Below are 18,104 nucleotides of genomic sequence, written 5' to 3' on the forward strand. Positions count from 1 at the left end.
GTTGTAGCATTATTCCTACAGCACATAGTGGGATACATTACAGAAACTAGCCAGCTTCCCTTTCACTCCATGCCCAACAGTCAAACTCTAAAACCACCATGATTCCTCTCTCAACATCCTATAATCTGTCCCTTTTTTGTATTAAACAATCCCATTTTCAAACTCGTCATTGATAGACAAAACAGCTCTTTCTACTGTGATGTATTCAACATATGATGGTGTACACCACCCAGTGTGTCAACACAATATACCCACTTTCTGGGACTTCTTCCATCTAGCCTCCCAGCTCCTATGGGCTCTCCCCTGTCTGTACTCTCACCTTCCATGACTTGATGGAACACATAGATTAGGAAAAGCCTCTCATGGGTGAGGAGACTCTCGGGCATCAGGTCTGTATCTGTGCTGGGGCCCGCCTGACCTCAGTCCAATTTTACTCTGGCTGTGTGTCTACTAGCTTGGAGCCCACCAGTCAGGGCCACAAGCTTTAGGCACAACAGACATGTCACAAGCTTGAGGGCCTGCTGCCACATGTCCTGCCACTGCTTTCAGTCCCACCTATCTCCTCCCTGCTGAGCTCAGAGTTAACCTCACAGCTTCTGACCTCTGCCTTCCAATTGTGTTGAGGTTTGGGGTGCTTCATGAGTGCCCTTTTTTCATGGTCTTCATTTCCCCTATAGCCACCAACTGGACCACCAGGTCGAGAATCACTCACAATCCTAGGTCTCAGCTTGACTCAAAACCAAAATGGTCTGCCTCAGGTTTGTCTCACCCTGGGGCACCACTCTGTAAGCCAAAAACAAAAAAACAAAAAAGTTCCAAAACGTATCCACTTCCTAACATGATGTCACCAGTTTTTTCTGCCTGGCTGCCACCTGGAGTCACTCCTTCCCAGCTCCGAGTTCAGTTCCTCTGCCTCTTCACAGGGAGGGACTGCTGGGACTCCTACAGTCAGACTGCTTCTCTGGCTTGAAGCTTGAGTTTATAAAGAGTAATGCAGATCATAATGACTTCCACCCTGGGGTGATTGGGGTCTGACTGCACCTGGACATGGTGGCTGTCATTTCAAACTCCTCAGCCTGATAGTGAGCTGCACTAGTACCCAGGAAACATGAGGAATAATCACCAAACTAATGTGGGGGAAGGCATGTAAGTAGAGGGAGTGAGAGCACAAGGGCAAGGAAGGGTTGAGGAAAGGGGGAGTGAACCACACTCAAGGCAGGCAGGTGGTACCCCAAAGGGAAGGGGTGACCCTCCAGACCCAAGAGATGGCAAAGGGAGGGGAGTGAAAGGGTATAGAAAGTGGTGTGTGGGGGGGGGGGCTGGGAAGGGGGGATCCCAAGCACCCTTGCCCCTTGCGATGGGTAAGGGTCCCATTATAGATGGCTACAGATTTGCAAGTCAACCATAGGTTTTTCCGTGGAGCTTCAAAAACAGCTACAGCTCCTCTTTTCACACCTTTAGCTTCCCTCAGAAGCTGCACTAATTTTGTTCACTTTTTTCCTGTTATTCTGCTAATCCTCTCTGAGCCTAGCTAATGCAGCCTTTTACTGAATGGATAGATCACATAAAAGGACTGTTTAACTGCCACCTAAGCATCTACAGGTGACTGTGAAATGTGCCTTTGGGAGACTGAAGGTTACATTGTGGCCAGTAATATGAAACTTTGAGACAATTTAGCCATACCATCCTCAAATTATAACTCTGCTATACAACATCCATGAAATTGCTGAGATCTGGGAGGCAGAGATTCAAAGATTTTTAGGCTACTTGCATGATGTTCCCACCAAACAATAATCACTTGGTGCAGAGATGTCTTGTATAACTAATTCAAGGAAAAGGCATGATGTTTATAGTATTGCCCTTTGCCACACATTTTGGGAGCTGACACATGTGCAGGCCCCCACTCTAACTCATGGCAGTTTACAAAAAGTGCCATGAGTGAGACCACCCCCCTGACCCAGAAGATGCTCACCTCTTGGGTTGTGTGGGGAGGGAGGTGGAAATCAAGCATCCCTGCAGGAGCCCAAGGTGCCTACTTGCAGCCAAAATCTGTCAGTAGGATGGTGGGGGGAGAGGCGGCAAGCTGCTTGCTGGGTTTGCCCACCCTGAGCTGGAGGCAGGGGGACTCCAATTGCCCTACAAACTAACCCTAGGGAACACAATTTCCCTAAGGTGCTCTACAGTGGAATGCCTTCACCTGATCCCTCATTTAATGAAGGTTAATTTGTCATGCAATCAGCCACTTTAAAAGTGCTCTGGAGCCATGCGCATATGCCATGACATGGTTATAGAGCACTTCCAGGGAGCCAATCATGTGCAAAACATAACTTCAGTCTGCACCCTTTGAGTTGCTTGTGAACGGTGAATAGTTTGTAATGTAAAACAACACTTGCATAGTCCTAAGGCCTTCTGGGCAACATGAGGTAGGTTTAGCGTGCCCCCTACCCCTTCATTAATTTTAAATAGAACCTTGCAGGGTGCTGCACTTGGGCAGTAGTAAGCAGGAGCACACTTATAAGATGAGAAACTCCCTTCTTGAGAGCACAGAGGCAGACAGGGATCTTGGAGTCATCATTAACTCCAAGATGAACATGGGCCGACAATGCGAGGTCACAGTCGACAGGGCCAACTGGACCCTATCGTGAATCCACAGGTGCATCTCAAGTAGGTCCAAGGAGGTGATCCTCCCCCTCTACGCAACACTGGTCAGGCCACAGCTGGAGTACTGTGTCCAGTTCTGGGCACCCCGCTTCAAGAGGGATGTGGACAACATTGAGAGGGTCCAGAGGAGGGCCACCCGCATGATCCGGGGACAGCAGGGCAGACCCTACGAGGAGAGGCTACGGGACCTGAACCTGTTCAGCCTTCACAAGAGAAGGCTGAGGGGGGACCTGGTGACTGCCTATAAACTCACTAGGGGGGACCAGAAGGATTTGGGGGAGACCGTGTTTCCCCTAGCACCCCCCAGGATAACAAGGAGTAACGGCCACAAGTTGTTGGAGAGTAGGTTTAGATTACACATCCGTAAGAACTACTTCACAGTTAGGGCAGCTAGGATCTGGAACCAACTTCCAAGGGAAGTGGTGCTGGCTCCTACCCTGGGAGTCTTTAAGAAGCGGCTTGATGCCTACCTTGCTGGGGTCATTTGAGCCCAGTTTTCTTCCTTCCCAGGCAGGGGGTCGTACTTGAAGATCTGCAAGGTCCCTTCTGACCCTACTCCTATGATTCTATGATTCTGTGATTCTATGATTGACTCATGGGAGACTAACTACATACTTGTTTAACATGCTCTTTACACTTTCACTAATTTAGCACAAAGAATGTTGCATTGTGATTTCAAGGATGGGAAAACTATAGTGGTAACACACAGCATGTCCCGCCAATGAGAGTCAGCATTTTTTTTCTTCGTGTATTTGTTTGGCATTCTTCTTTGATTTCTAAGTATTTAAGATTGTTGTGTTTGTGCTGCATGCGCAACTTCAATGCTATGGCCCACTGACCTATGGAGTTTCATTATCTACATGCATAATTTGCTACTCAGGCTTTGTAAACTCCTATAAATGTTAAAAGCTGGGGATGTTTTTTCACTGTGTAGAAGCACCATGGCTTTGTATAAAAATAAAAAAGCTTCCAAATTTGACCAAAAATCAATCTTGTCTGTGGGGGGGGAAGTCCCCCTAAAAGTACAAATGCTTAAACACTGTGCAAACAGCAGGTGTTGTGTTAGGCAAGGTACATTTCAGTTCAAAAGTATTTAGCTTTCTGATTGCTCCAAGCCCCCTTACTCTTGCTTGGTCCCTGTGACAGGATCTGCATCCTGAGGGTGGCTGAAGTACTCCCTAGTGGCCACTTTGATCTTGTGTCACCCCACTAATCTGTGCATTCACTGCTCTATGCACACCTGCCATGCCTTGATGTTTGGCCCCCATCCCTGGCCAAGCAAGGCATAACTGTTTTGTCCTTTTTCTCAGCTCAGCCCAGCCCAGCCTCATTCTCCTTTTTGTCTTTGACTCTGCCAGCCCTGTCTCAGTGTCATGGGTCCTGGACCTTCTAGCTAATCCTCTATGTCTAGCAAGCACCCCTTGTCCTCTGCCAGCATCAACCATGGTCTCAATCATGTCCTCCAAGCCCCTAATTGTCTTAGGGCCAGTAATTGTGGCTTCTAGCTTCCCCCGTAACAATAAACTTCCCCAGGACTCCCATCGCCACCTGAGTTTCAGCCTGCTGGGCTCCCATTTGGCCTCTCAGCTCACCCACAGTCTTATTGCTCCATCATTTACTTGTAGATTCCTCTTTCTGGCTAACTGTTTTAGATAACATTTGAAAAAGCTAAGGTCTACTAACATATAGCATAGAGAGGGTAGAGACACAACACAGGGTTCTGGTTTCCAAACCTAGGGCCAGATACTTAGGTCTTCTATTGGATCTGGACAAGTATACACACACTCAATCATTATTTCACTCTTCAGAATTTACATTTTACAGATGCATTATTTCAATTCAGGGTACATCTACATGTGATATTAATGCACCTGTATAAGCTCCAGTACAATCTGCACCAGAGTCGACTTCTCACTGCTCCTGGATACAGCATCTTTACATGCACCTGAAACCACAGCAATTTGAGCCAGGGCAGTCCCAGGTGCACATGAAGATGTTGTGCTTGGGAACATCTCACCCAAAGCAGGGAACCCAGGGGGTGAGCCCCAGGTTCCGGGTGGCGGCATTGTCCAGTGTCGGGACCTGACTGGGGCACAAGGGTGCTATAGTGTGGGGCTAGCAAGGAAGCAGCCCCCACACTGTAGCATCCTCATGCTCCAGCCAGCCCCAGTCACAGTCTACACTTGCATTTGAGCTCATGTAAGTACTCCTCCATAGGATAGTACTTGTGTTGGGTAGTACTATCCTATGGTGGAGCTAATTAGTTAACTGTACCCTAATATGGGCACACATGTAGAAGTAAAATTAGTCAACTCGGCAGTAAAGTGCACATGTAGACATGCTCTCAGAGTACAAAAAGCTAAGGAGGCAATATAGAGAATATGCAGAATGGAAGTATTTCCTTTGCCTAGTCACTGCCCATCTTACTGACGTAGGCTGCCATACTACATGTAACATCTTGCAGAATAAGGTTCTGATCTGGGATGAAACTTCTAAATGTCCTAACACAACTTTGCTACTTTGTCTTTTCTTTTCTTGAACACAAATACCTAAAATAATGCGTGCATCATAAGTAAACACCTGTTTTAACCCTAGACATTCTGAAATAATGTATTTATTCTGTCATGAACTCTGAGCTGTTTATAGTTGCTGTTTTGTGGGTATTGGGACCTGTGCCTGCTTCAGCCAACTAAAGAGTAAAATATGGAAGTCAAGAATAAATTTATCATTGACTTCACTAGGAACAGACTTCTACCAAAACTTTTCTTCTCCTGAAATCTAGATACAATACCTCCTTGATAAATAAGAACTAAGCTCCTTCAAACATTTGTTCAATGCTACAAATAAAAACTAAAGAGCAAGAACATTGACATCTGATGAGCAGCTTCATTTCCTTCAGAATTAATTGCTGTCAGTGCTCTTTTCTTTAGCTAATTGAGATGATGAAAAGGGAAATTAGTGCTAGCATGGCACTGTAATGCTTTTTACAGCGAAGGCCACAAGTGAGTATTGTATTAGACAGAAAATAAAAGCTAACAAAACACAAGGGGACATCCAAAAGAGAAGCAGCACTTTTCAAGTGAATAAAAACAAACAAGTTTGGTTTTTTTTTCACACAAGAGAAATCTGGCTTAGAGAACTCACTGCCACAAGACATTAGGATCAAGAGTCTAGAAGGTTTTTAAAAAGAATTGGAAATGTATATAAACAGGTAAGAGCACAGATGACGAAGTACTGATTTTTTGTGAAAATTCTTTGTGAACATTTTGTAAGTACTTTCACTAACATTTTGTTGAGTTTCTGAAATATGACCCTGTAATATAAACTGCCTCTGATGGTCAATAATATAGCATTATTCCATCTTTTATTTCATGGACTAACTGAAAATATACTGGTCCTCTGGAATAAGGCTAGGTGTACCTGCTCTATCCTTAAGGTGCATGATTGTAGATCAGGTGTAGTATGTGCACATGCTTGACAGTGCTGGAAGCTGCACCAGGAACCTGATCTAAGTAAGCTGGGGTCGGGATGTGGGGAGGGGTGGCTGGGATACAGGGGTGGGGCTAGCTAGTCCATGTTGGGTGGGGTTATATGAGTCCACAAGAGGTAGCGGGTGTTTTCTGTCCAGGAGCAGGGGGCAGGGTGGATCTGAGGGGCTTAAAACTGCCCAGGGCTAAGAAAAAAGTGTTGCCCCAGGCTTGGAGCAAGTGGTTGGGTTTCCCAAACCCTGCAGCTGTATTCTGAGCATGTACAGATGTTCAGTAGATCAGGCCATCCATTTTTTGCCTGATCTAACTTCCCCAAATATGTGTACAGATCAGCATTTAGATCAATCTAATCCAAATTTGGTTGAGCTAAGTGTAACATGTGCACCTACCATAACTTTACAACTTAAAAACCAAATCTAATTAAGTAATGTTTAAATGGTGCAATTCTGGTTCCATTGAGTCCATAATTTTACTCAGTGTGATTAAGACTTCACATTTGTGTTGATCTTAGTGTCTGATTATAGAATTGTAACAGAAGCAGCATAGAAGCAGACTTAGATTTTATGGTTCTTACCTTACAACTGGTGCCAGAAAGGTATATGTTCTAGTTTACAACTGAATATTTTTGACTCATAGATTCTCTTCTCAGACCTTGAACAAGCAGTTCCATTTACCTTCTTCCTCTTTTACAGTGGCATGGTGAAGCTGAATCATTAATATTGTTGATGTGCTTTGAGATCCTCCTGGAAGAGTGTTGTACTGTAAAAATGAAAAGGAATAAAAGATGAAGCAAGTTGTATATCATGAACCTATGTGGAGGAATAATAATTACTAATTCCTAATAAAAGGAAAGATACTGCAACTCATTTAGATGATGAATCATAAAAAGAGCCTGTGATTTACCAATCCTGAAACTCAACAAATAAGAAATAAATTTTATTTTTTGTATATGGATATGCACATCTCTTTCTTTTATTTAAAAAAAAAATCACTGTGACCACAATAAAAAGAAACTAATTTATCTTTCTTGCAGAATACTTCTTATGAAAATAAAAACAGCTCCTGGGCAGTTTAAATCTTCTGTCATAGAAGATTATATCAAAGCTGAAAACTATTATCCTCTGCTGCTGTATAGAAATTAATCCTTAAATGAGGTTAGTATAGCTAAAGACATTTAATCAGCTAAAAATCTCCACCAAAACCATTTCATCATCTTGAAAATGTGTGGCTACTGACCCATATAAGAAGAAAAAGGGGAAGGGACAATTTATTTGGATAAAAGAGCTTCTTCAAGAAGTTGGTCTACAATCAAATGTGTTACTGGTATCTCTAACCAATATGTTATCTGGTAATGAGTGTTCTGAAGTAATACTGATTTTAACCTTTCTCATTATAATAAAACTGTTCTCTTCCACCTTATTTTGCTTTTGCCCTTAACTAGACATTGATTAATGTATTAGATCCAAAAACCAAACATTTTCCAAAGGTCTTGATCAATGTATCAGTAATAAGAGTGAAAGCACTTGCTTTCCCCTTTAAGTTGCCATTCTACAAAAAGATATCACTTGAACAACTACCCTATTTAGATAATACACATACCTACGGAGAGCTGTGTTGTCAGATGAAAAGGAGTTAGCATATTTTTGCTTCTGAGTTCCTATAAAACAATAATATCATCTATTGTTTCACCTCCAGCTGAGCCCTTGTTCAAGAAGTTGGCTTCAGTAAATTGCATGTGAGTTTCCCCAGTTAATCCGATATTTATATGCAACTGGGTCATAATTGCAGAATTTTCAAACATCTATTTCTTCAAGTGACTTTAACTTATCTATGTATCCTCACTGACATTTTCTGGACATATTGTTAGTACAGGTTTTCCCTCACTTTATGTGGGCTTTGTATGTGCAAATTCACTTATGCAATGAGCCTTTTTTTTTACCAAAAATTCGTTATATGCATGGTAAATTCACTCTTATGCAATCAGTGTGGTGGAAGCCCACAGTCAGCTGCTTTGTGCAGTGCGTTGTGGGAGTAATGTGCACCAAAATATAGTCTTCTGTGTGGATCTGTGCTCCTTGCTTGTCTGTGATGTGTTTCTGTAGTTGCCATCTCCATTATGGTAACATTCACAACCACCCTGTGCTTGTCTGTACTGCCTGCTGTTGGTGAGTACCAAAATTGTCTTGTAAAAGTGTTAGAAATGCGGTCCAGGGGTCAGTACAGTCAAGGTCTTGGAACGCACCCCTGTTTGTTACACTGTAAAATGGGTTCCCTTTATGCAAATTTGAGTTATGCACCGTTTTCCAGGATCACGTGTACAGCATAAAGTGAGGGAAACCTGTATGTATAAATTATCATATCATCATTGAAATCATGATTTCAGCGAGCAATACCAGTTTGCAATTGTTTTGAATATGGCTCAAAGAGTCTGCAGCAATGCAAATAAATGTAGACTCATTTGACTCATTGGGTACATCCCAATGAGTGCGCACATACAAGAGCTTGTTTCCCCTGGGACAAATAGCAGTATTTCTCCCTGGGCATGCCCCTGCATGTGTGCTGTGATGTGTGGCAAAGTGACCAAGGTGAGGGAGGGAAGGCGGGGCCAGCACTTGTGCTAGTCCCAACAGCCTTACCTAGGGTCCTGGGGGACTCCTAGGGAAGCAGCAGTACCGTGCCAGCTGTTTAGAGCCTGGCCAGCAGCCAGAGCATGGCTCTTGCTGGCCAGACTCCCTTTCTGGCAGTGCATGCTGGTGCCACATGTGCCACACCACTTTTTTCAATGACATTTTTTTTAACAGGTGTAAAAAACAAAGCAAAGCAAAAAAACCCGCAATGTGCTGCAAGTTAGCAGTGCAGCAAATGAGTGCACATGCACCACACCTGGTTTGCAGCCCCTCAAACTGCTTTGAGGCACCACAAACAGCACATGCACACACGTCAGGATGTGCCCATCGTGTTCAAAACCATATGATGTTTGTTCATACCTGTAACATACATAAAAGTTCAATCACATTTAGGAGACCATGTTTTAGAGCAGAAGAAAATGTGACAGATACCACTGGGGATTTTTTTCCTACTTTAGAAGAAACTTTGAATTGTTAAGTGGTGGGTTAGTAAGAATTCCATCTGATAACACCTAAAATATTTAGTTGAGTGCTCTGCTGTCAAGAGATATCATTGATGACAGTGATTTGCCCACAGACAGAGTGGGAGAAAAATCTTCATAATCACAAGGTGTACAAAAATGAAGTGTTTATTTGACAAGTAATTGACTCACCACTCTGAATTTCACCCTGCTCATTTGGACTTCTGTCAAAAAATGTTGTTATACAAACATATGCCTTTCTCACTCTTCAGGTTTATTTTTCCAGGGACTCCAGAAGCTATTTGTAGGTTTCATTTGTCTTGAAAGATGAGATTTGGATTATTGTTCCTAACTATTTTAATAATATAGTAAGATATAGTAGATTGGGACTGATACACTATATTTTCTAACTTGAGAACCTTGAGTAGCCATTCTTGAAATTATTCTCTGAAAATCCTGTAAATTGTGGAGTCTTTCTGCAACTTCTGTTTTCTAAGAATTTTCCACTTAGGCAAGTAGAGGATACAGAAATCTAATGCACCTCAGCAAGGAGAAGGAAGAATGGAACAACAGTTGCTATGGAAGGACTGTGCTGTACTTATGAAAGCTACATTTGGTTTCTGTACTAGTTTCCATCAGCTTATAGTTGCCAGAAAATTTCTTACACAAAATGTGAATATTCTAATCTTTTTATTGTGGAGTGCAATGTATTATACTGACAGAAACCGTCTCTCTGGCCACACTTAAATACCAGTATAACTCCTACAGCAGAATTTTTACTTTACTATTCAGACTGCCAAATATGTCATCACAAAATGACAGTAGATTTGAAACCCATTTAAATCATTCTCTTGCCTACAGTATCAATTTTAAATTGCTTGTATTTGCCCTCCATGCCCTGCAGATTTTAGAAATAGCCATCCCCATTCTACAGTTTCCATCATGTCTCATCTGTTGTCTTAACTCAGCTTTCTTATCTATTCCATTCCACTAGAGATGCCAGTCTCAAGAGCTGTTACTCTTACTTTTCCCATTCCTCCCTTCATGAATTCTTTCACTCTGGCCCCTCTGCATTGTGCTATCTCTTAATCCCAGTGTACCAAACTATATTGTGCATTCAGGTCTTAACTAGTGATAGATATGGGCATTTTCTCCCTGGAAAATAATGTATTCATCAAAAAGTACAGTTTGTGCTTATCCAGAAGTGTTCACTATATTCACTAATTAAAATGAACCTTTCAAAACCAGTTCAACTGAAAACAGTTTTGGCACATAGGTTCACAAAACCAGGAAGAATGATGGCAATCTTCCCACCCTAGCTTTTACCTAATAACCAGTACTCTGCCATGAGGTGGGTGATTTGCATCCAAATCCATTCTCTGCCTGATTGATAGCAGAGATTTGAACCAAGTGTTACCACCTTTCAGGACAGTGTCCAAACCAAGGGGTTATAGCATATTTTAGGGGATGACGCATGCTTGGGGAAAGAGGTCAGTCAATCTTTTCTGTTGGAACAGTTTTACTCTGTATAAAATGCTCAAATATTTATTGAGCCAAGTGTGGGCTGACTCTATAACCCACTGATTAGTACATTCAGCTGGGAGGTGAAATGCCTGGGTTATATAAGTGTTTTATACAAAAGGTAGTTTCATGAAGGCAGACAGAAGTTGCCTTCTTTAAAATGCCTCTGGTACTTAGGACATTGGTTGTATGGTTCAAAGCTGTTCTAGCAAAAGAAAGAATTAAACGTCAGTATCTGATAACCAGAACATGTCCTATCTACTCTGATAAGTGTACCAGCACCATTTCTTTGTTTCTGAATTATGCCTAAGTCTTTTCATTTGTTTCAACTGCTTTGATTTCCTGAAAATGGAAAATTAATATTTTCAGATTGAATGATATTTGTTTCTAAATACAAAACAAAAACTGAACATTTTTATTTTCAGTGGGTGAATCTACATGAGACGCTACTGTGCAGAGATTGCTGCATGCTTATTTAGTATTTGTTTAAGCAAGTACTAAATAAATGTACAAAACCAGTAATGCCCACCTAGAACTAAAAGTAACTCCTGTCTCAGTTTCCCAGTATGCCTTTATTTATTCTAGAACAATCTCTCTGAGACAGAAACTACCTTGATTTTTTTTCATGAAACAGTGCTGAGCACACTTTCAGCACTTCAGTGTATCTCTTCCAATAGTATTTGCTTATTATTGACAGGAATTGAACTTCTATGATAACCTGCTCTGGGCCAAACTTAATATTCCTCTTATTAATACAATATTTAACAGTTTGTGATTAGAGAATACCTTGAATTTCTTCTTTCCCTCCCTCCAAATTTTAGTGAAGATAAGATGTTCCTGTTCATTACAATATATTATTGGCATACTCAGAAGACATATTAGTGTAGATTACCTTGCATACATAACTGAAAGCAAAACTTTGCATAAAAGATTAATTCTGCTCTCAGTGGGTGTGTCTACACATTAATTTACACCCACTTAAACTTAATACATCTTAGCCTAAGGCACAATAAGGTAATTTAGGCGTGTATCTAAATGTGGACATCTTAAGGTGCCTTAACATGGCTCGCTGGGCAGCCTTTCCTGGTCAGCACCCTGGACAACCCCCCAGAAGCCTGTGGCAGCATAGCTAGGCAGTGCAGCCCAGTGCCAGCTGAGGGGGTGAGTGTCTCCAGTCCCCTGGATGTGACCATCCCAGCCCCAGACCTGGCCCTGATTCTAACACCTTCCCAGTGTTCCTGCCTCCCCAGCATCAGATGACAGCAGGCCAGAGCTGAGCCCATAGGGCCCCGTGCTGCCACCAGGCACCGCCAAGATAAAGAAGTGGTGGGTGCTGTTCTGCAAGCACAGATGCTGCAGCTGGAGCAGCAGTTCCAGCAGCAGTGGTCCCCGTTGGTGGGCTCAGCATGCCCAGGCTGAACCACACGGAGGTCCCAAGAGCTGATGCTGTTTCTCCCACCCACAGTGACCAGCATGGAGGCCAGGTGCTTGCCCAGGATGAAAGTGGGTGGAGCAAGGAAAGCTGTGCCAGGTGCTGGGGGCAGACACAGTCCCAGTCTGTCTGCAGTCCTGGGTGGGAGGCCAGCATGGGCGTCTAAGGGCACCTGAATCCTGGGCAGGCAGCAAGGCACCCACCCCTGCAGAACTGCATTGCCCAGCCAGCAAACCCACCCCAAGGGAGAGGCATGGGGAAGTGACTAGGAAAGGCCCTGCCCACACTGTGCTGCCCCCTTCCCCTGCATGGAGTCATGGGGAGGAGGGGAAGGGCTTTCCCCTGTGCTTTGACAGGAGCCCTCATGCTTCCTGCCCCCTCTGCCAATTTATCACACATCAACAGGGACCACCGCTGCTGGCACCGCCACTCCAGCTGCAGCGACTGTGCTTTCAGTACAGCACCCACCACTTCTTCATCTTGGCAGCTCCTAGTGGCAGTGCAGGGCCCTTCAGGCTCAGCTCCAGCCCACTCAGCCACATAGTGTTAAGGCACCTTACAGCATCTACACAGGGGTTAAGGCACCTGAACTAATCATGGTTAAATTTGATGCTTGCTTTAGGCAGGTATTAAATTTAGGTGCGGTTCGCTTAAAATTGCCATTTTTAAGGTGCATTAAGGGTGCACACATGTAGACCTGTGCCCTTAATGCACCTTAAAAATGGCTAATTTACCTTAAATCACCATGTGTAGATGCGCCCAGTTATCTTTGCAATCCCAATGACATCGAAAAGATAGTGCTGCTGTAACTGAAGGGTGAAATTGCCCATATTCTCCATCATAAGGAGTACATTCTTACTAGTGATGGTTCTTTTAAACAAGTTCTCCTGGTTGCATCTAAAACCTTGAAAAAAATGTAATAAATATATAAGGATGCATGCAGGTTTTGCTGAAAGTATTGTAAAGTTCTTATTTTTAGCTGACCGATTACACAGAAAGCTATTTTTGTTACATAAAGACATAAGCAAGATACAATTAATAAATTAAACAATCCATTATTAAAGTTACCACAATTCAAGTAATTTTAGTGAAGCGTTTTGATCTACAGGAAGAAAGCTGCCTTAAAGCAAAAGGCCAGGTATAAAAGTTATTCATTCACCCCTTCCAAAAAAATTGTCCTCTTTCTGTTCCCTGATCATTTCATTGGATTTGGCTGGCACGAACTGTGTGCTTATTCATAGAGTAAATAACTTCCTCCAGAAACCACATCAATCTTATCTGCAGTGCTATACCTTTCGCTGCCCTAGGAACCAGAAGATTTAAGTTCTACCCTTCAGGTCTTTGTGGACCATGTATAACTTCTGAAATTTCCTTTCACCATCTCATTTTCAAAACTTTATTTTGAGTCTCTTTGACACAAATCCCTGCTGGCTTTAATGAAATCCTGGTAAATATATATACAAGAATTCATCTTAAAATTAGGGGAAATAACTTTTATTTATTCTAGGTCTTACCCAACTTTATAAATATCCTTTTGTTTCTTAGTTTTGTTTCCTGACTTGAGGCTTAAAATATTTCTTCCAATTGTTTATTTTTAGAAAAACACAAAACCTGTCACTTGGTATAAATCAAGCACATGATCTTGACATACTGTGCTTGCTTGTTTCTTGAGTTTCTCCATTTTGCAACTAACATTTCCCAAGCCAGTTTTTTTAGTTCAGACAGTTTTCCATGAACACATTTTTCCCCAGTTAAACTGGGTTTTCAAGTAAATAAAAATGTTCATGTGAAGTGTCTATTATCTTTTAAAACTGTCCATTCTTTGTTTAACATTTAAACCAAAATATTGTATTTTTTTATTTCCATTTTCAGTTTCATAGATTTCATAGACATTAGGGCTGGAAGGGACCTCGGAAGATCATTGAGTCCAGCCCCCTGCCCAAAGGGCAGGAAGTCAGCTGGGGTCATAGGATCCCAGCAAGATAAGCATCCAGTTTGCTCTTGAAGGTGTTCAATGTAGGCGCTTGAACCACCTCCGGTGGCAGGCTGTTCCAGACCTTGGGGGCTTGGACAGTAAAGAAATTCTTCCTTATGTCCAGCCTGAAACGGTCTTGTAGTAGTTTATGACTATTTGACCTAGTCGTCATCCCTTGGGGTGCTCTGGTGAACAAACATTCCCCCAGATACTGGTGGTCACCCCTAATAAACTTATAGGTGGCCATCAGATCACCCCTGAGCCTGCACTTTTCTAGGCTAAAGAGCCCCAGGGCTCTCAGCCTGTCATCGTAGGGTCTGCTTCCCTGACCTCTGATCATGTGCATGGCTCTTCTCTGAACTCTCTCAAGCTTCTCCACATCCTTTTTGAATTGTGGAGCCCAAAACTGGACGCAGTACTCCAGCTGCGGCCTCACCAAGGCCGAGTACAGGGGGAGAATGACGTCCCGGGATTTGCTTGAGAAGCATCTATGGATGCAAGCCAGCGTTTTGGTCGCTTTACTAGCTGCCGCATCGCATTGCAGGCTCATGTTCATCTTGTGGTCAGTGATGACCCCCAAGTCTCTTTCTTCCATAGTGCTAGCCAGCATAGCACTGCCAAGCCTATAAGGATGCTGCGGGCTTTTCTTTCCAAGGTGGAGAACCTTGCATTTATTGGCGTTGAACACCATCAGATTCTCATCCGCCCACTTGCTGAGCCTGTCCAGGTCAGCTTGGATCACTCGCCTGTCTTCTGGTGTGGATGCTTTGCCCCAAAGTTTGGTGTCATCAGCGAACTTGGCCAGTCCACTTCTGACTCCAGTGTCCACATCATTAATGAAGATGTTGAACAGTATGGGTCCAAGGACAGAGCCTTGGGGGACCCCACTGGTCACAGGACACCATGATGAGTGACTTCCATCAATTACTACCCTCTGGGTCTGACCACGGAGCCAATTTTCCAGCCAGTGGATCGTGGTGGACCCAAGGCGACAATTGGCCATTTCGCCAAGAGGTGATCATGGGATACCAGATCGAAGGCTTTTCTGAAGTCAAGATATATGACATCAATCTCTTCTCCCTTGTCCAGGTGATAGGTCACCTGGTCGTAGAAGGAAATGAGATTGGTCAAGCAAGACCTACCCACGACAAACCCATGCTGGCTATCCCTTAAGATGTTGGTGTCGGCCAGTCCATTAAGGATGGCCTCTTTAATAAACGTTTCTAAGATCTTCTCTGGGATAGAAGTCAGGCTGATGGGCCTATAGTTAGCCGGATCCACTTTCCTCCCTTTCTTGAAGATAGGCACCACATTGGCCTTCTTCCAGTTCGGGCACTAGAAGAAGAGTAAGTTATATCTTGCCTGATAGCCAAAATGTTTCAGTGCATATGAGCTGTTTCCAACAATAACTCAAGTTTGAATAATAATCAGACTGAGAATAAGTGAAATAGTTGTATCTCACTTTAGACAGTGTTTTGACTTCTGCTAGTAACCAGAAGAGAATTACTGCTTTTTTGGAATCAGAATATACTAATGTGGCTTTTTTATGTCGTTCTGCTATTTCCATCTCACTTTTCCTATGAAGATCTGAGTAGACATGACATGGAGCATAATGTCAAATGCAAAATTCTCAGATATTTTAACTACCTCCCTCACAATGTCAGGTCTAATTATATTATTAATCTTATTAGCAGAAAATTGGAATAATAGGCCCAATTCAATGCTTAGTCAATCCTATGGAAAGAGCGCCATGTATTTTAATACATGCCAGATCAGTTCTGATATCAGGGCTTACTCTAATTGAAATAAATGTCAGAAGTCCCATAATTTCAATATGAGCAGAACCAAATTTCTCAAGGTAATAAATTCTGACAAATGTGAACTTAGATGATAAAATTAGATTTTAAAACAATGATTTCCACTTAATTTTGTTTAGATGGATCCTTATTTAGAAACTAAAAGTAGGATTTTCTGGAAAAGGATAATCTTCTAAAGAGGTTTATTTCACATTTCTTTGCTATATATATCCCTTGGGTAAGAAGCTTACTTTTAATTAAGTATAAATCAGTTAAAATTATATTAAATCAAGTTCTGCATATGGGCTATTCTCTGTCTTTAGACATAATACAAGCACCTGTTTCAATTTATCAAAATGGTTTGAGATAATTTGCAGATGTAATCCTTTTTGTTATATTTTTAAATGACTCTGATTGAATGAATATTATTCTGACATTTAAGAATCCTATACCATCTATTTATTTCATCATGGTTAGGGATATTTTTAGAAGGTGCACCATTTGAATGACTCAATGGATTTTACTCACTTGGAAGCTAATAAATGACACTTTTGTGAATGTAACTATCTAAAATATGCAAGAGACAAGTGTTCAGATACCATGCTGAATAGGTGTGATTTAAAATTCTCAGTAGAATGCTTAGGAGAAGAAGAATATCCTAGTATTTTTCAGATATCAAGAAAAATAATCATGTTTTTAAAGGTGCCATATAAGTTAAGTGTGAGTAGTCAATAATTTTGGAAATATTGAGCACACCAAAAAAATACAAATTAGATTTTTTGTTCATTATTTTTAACATCATCTTTAAGATAGCTAAGCATGAAAAAAAATCTAACTTTCATTCTTATTAGGTCAGTTATGCTATTACTGTGTTCACTGAAACAAATACAGAAAAGAGAGAAAAATAATGCCTCGATAAAGGAAATTATATCCATATAGTACTTCCGAGTTGTCTTTGTGGGTTCTAGAGCAATTGGAGAGAATTTGTCCTATTATAAAAGTAAAGATCCTTACTTTGTTTTATCTTATGCTCTAAAAAAAGCAATTTTTTTAGGAAATTCTGTTTCTATCAGTGTCGCTTCAAATTATACTTTAAGTAATAACTATCATCATTTATATACTACTCTAAATGTGCTGTACAGTATTGATCAAAATACTGTATAGTATTGGCAATGATCCACAATGATAAATAAGTATTACTCTGTGGCAGTACGCCTTTGGTGCCTGCCACTTTAGGGGCTGAGAGCATCTGGCAGATGCAGGCCAGCCCTGATGAGGTGGCCATCTTAAGGCTAGGCCCACAGGGCAGAGGTAGCAGTGTACTGCTGGCAGCTGAGAGAGCAAGACCCAACTGAGCTGCTGTTTGGAACATCTTAGAGATAAGGGCAAGAGCTATGGGGTTGGCAGGAGGCTTCCAGTTCTGGATATGACTGAAAACTGCACCCTGCCAGGGATGGGTGGCCTGATGGGGCTGTTCATGGTGGAACAGTCCCCCAGAAGTGCCAGGCCAGTTACCTCGCCAGGGAAAGGTGGATAAGGGCATCTTGTAACCCTTGCCCCCACTCCCCAGTGGGTAATTATGAGGGTAGGGGTCCAGGCCCACCTATAGTGGCACCTGACCCCTACGGTGAGGGAGATTTTGACCCCAGAGGCCCCAGAAAGGTGGTGGTAGTGTGGCCTCAGAGAGGGGGCAGTAGTGAGGTCCCAGAGAGGAGGGTGAGTGTTGAGTGAGGTGGCTCAGAAGAAGCCACAGGTAGAAGGGGCGAGTAATTGGCCCCAGTTAGGTAACCTGTGGGTTGAGTTACCCGATGAGGAGCCAGGGGCAGAATCAGCCCACTGTTGGGTGAATTGCCTGGCCACCGTGCAGATGAGGATTGCAGGAGAGGCCCAGACAACTTCACCAGAGCCAGCCAAAGAGTGAAGAGACAATCCTGATAGCCTATGTGCTTGCTCAAGGGAGAAGGGCAGAGTGAATGTGGCCCAAGGAGGGGCAAGAGTGCAAGAGGCCTGGTGAGAGAGGGTGGAGTGGTAGAGGCCCCGGTGAGAGTGGGATGGTATGTGTGAGGCTGTGGCAGGGCACTGTGTGTGCCTGCCACTTTAAGGGCCTGGAGCTGGGCGGCACCCGAAGCCTGACGCGGGGAGC

The sequence above is a fragment of the Alligator sinensis genome, unplaced genomic scaffold, assembly GCF_000455745.1.
Source record: "Alligator sinensis unplaced genomic scaffold, ASM45574v1 scaffold122_2, whole genome shotgun sequence".
NCBI classification, from domain to species: Eukaryota; Metazoa; Chordata; order Crocodylia; family Alligatoridae; genus Alligator; species Alligator sinensis.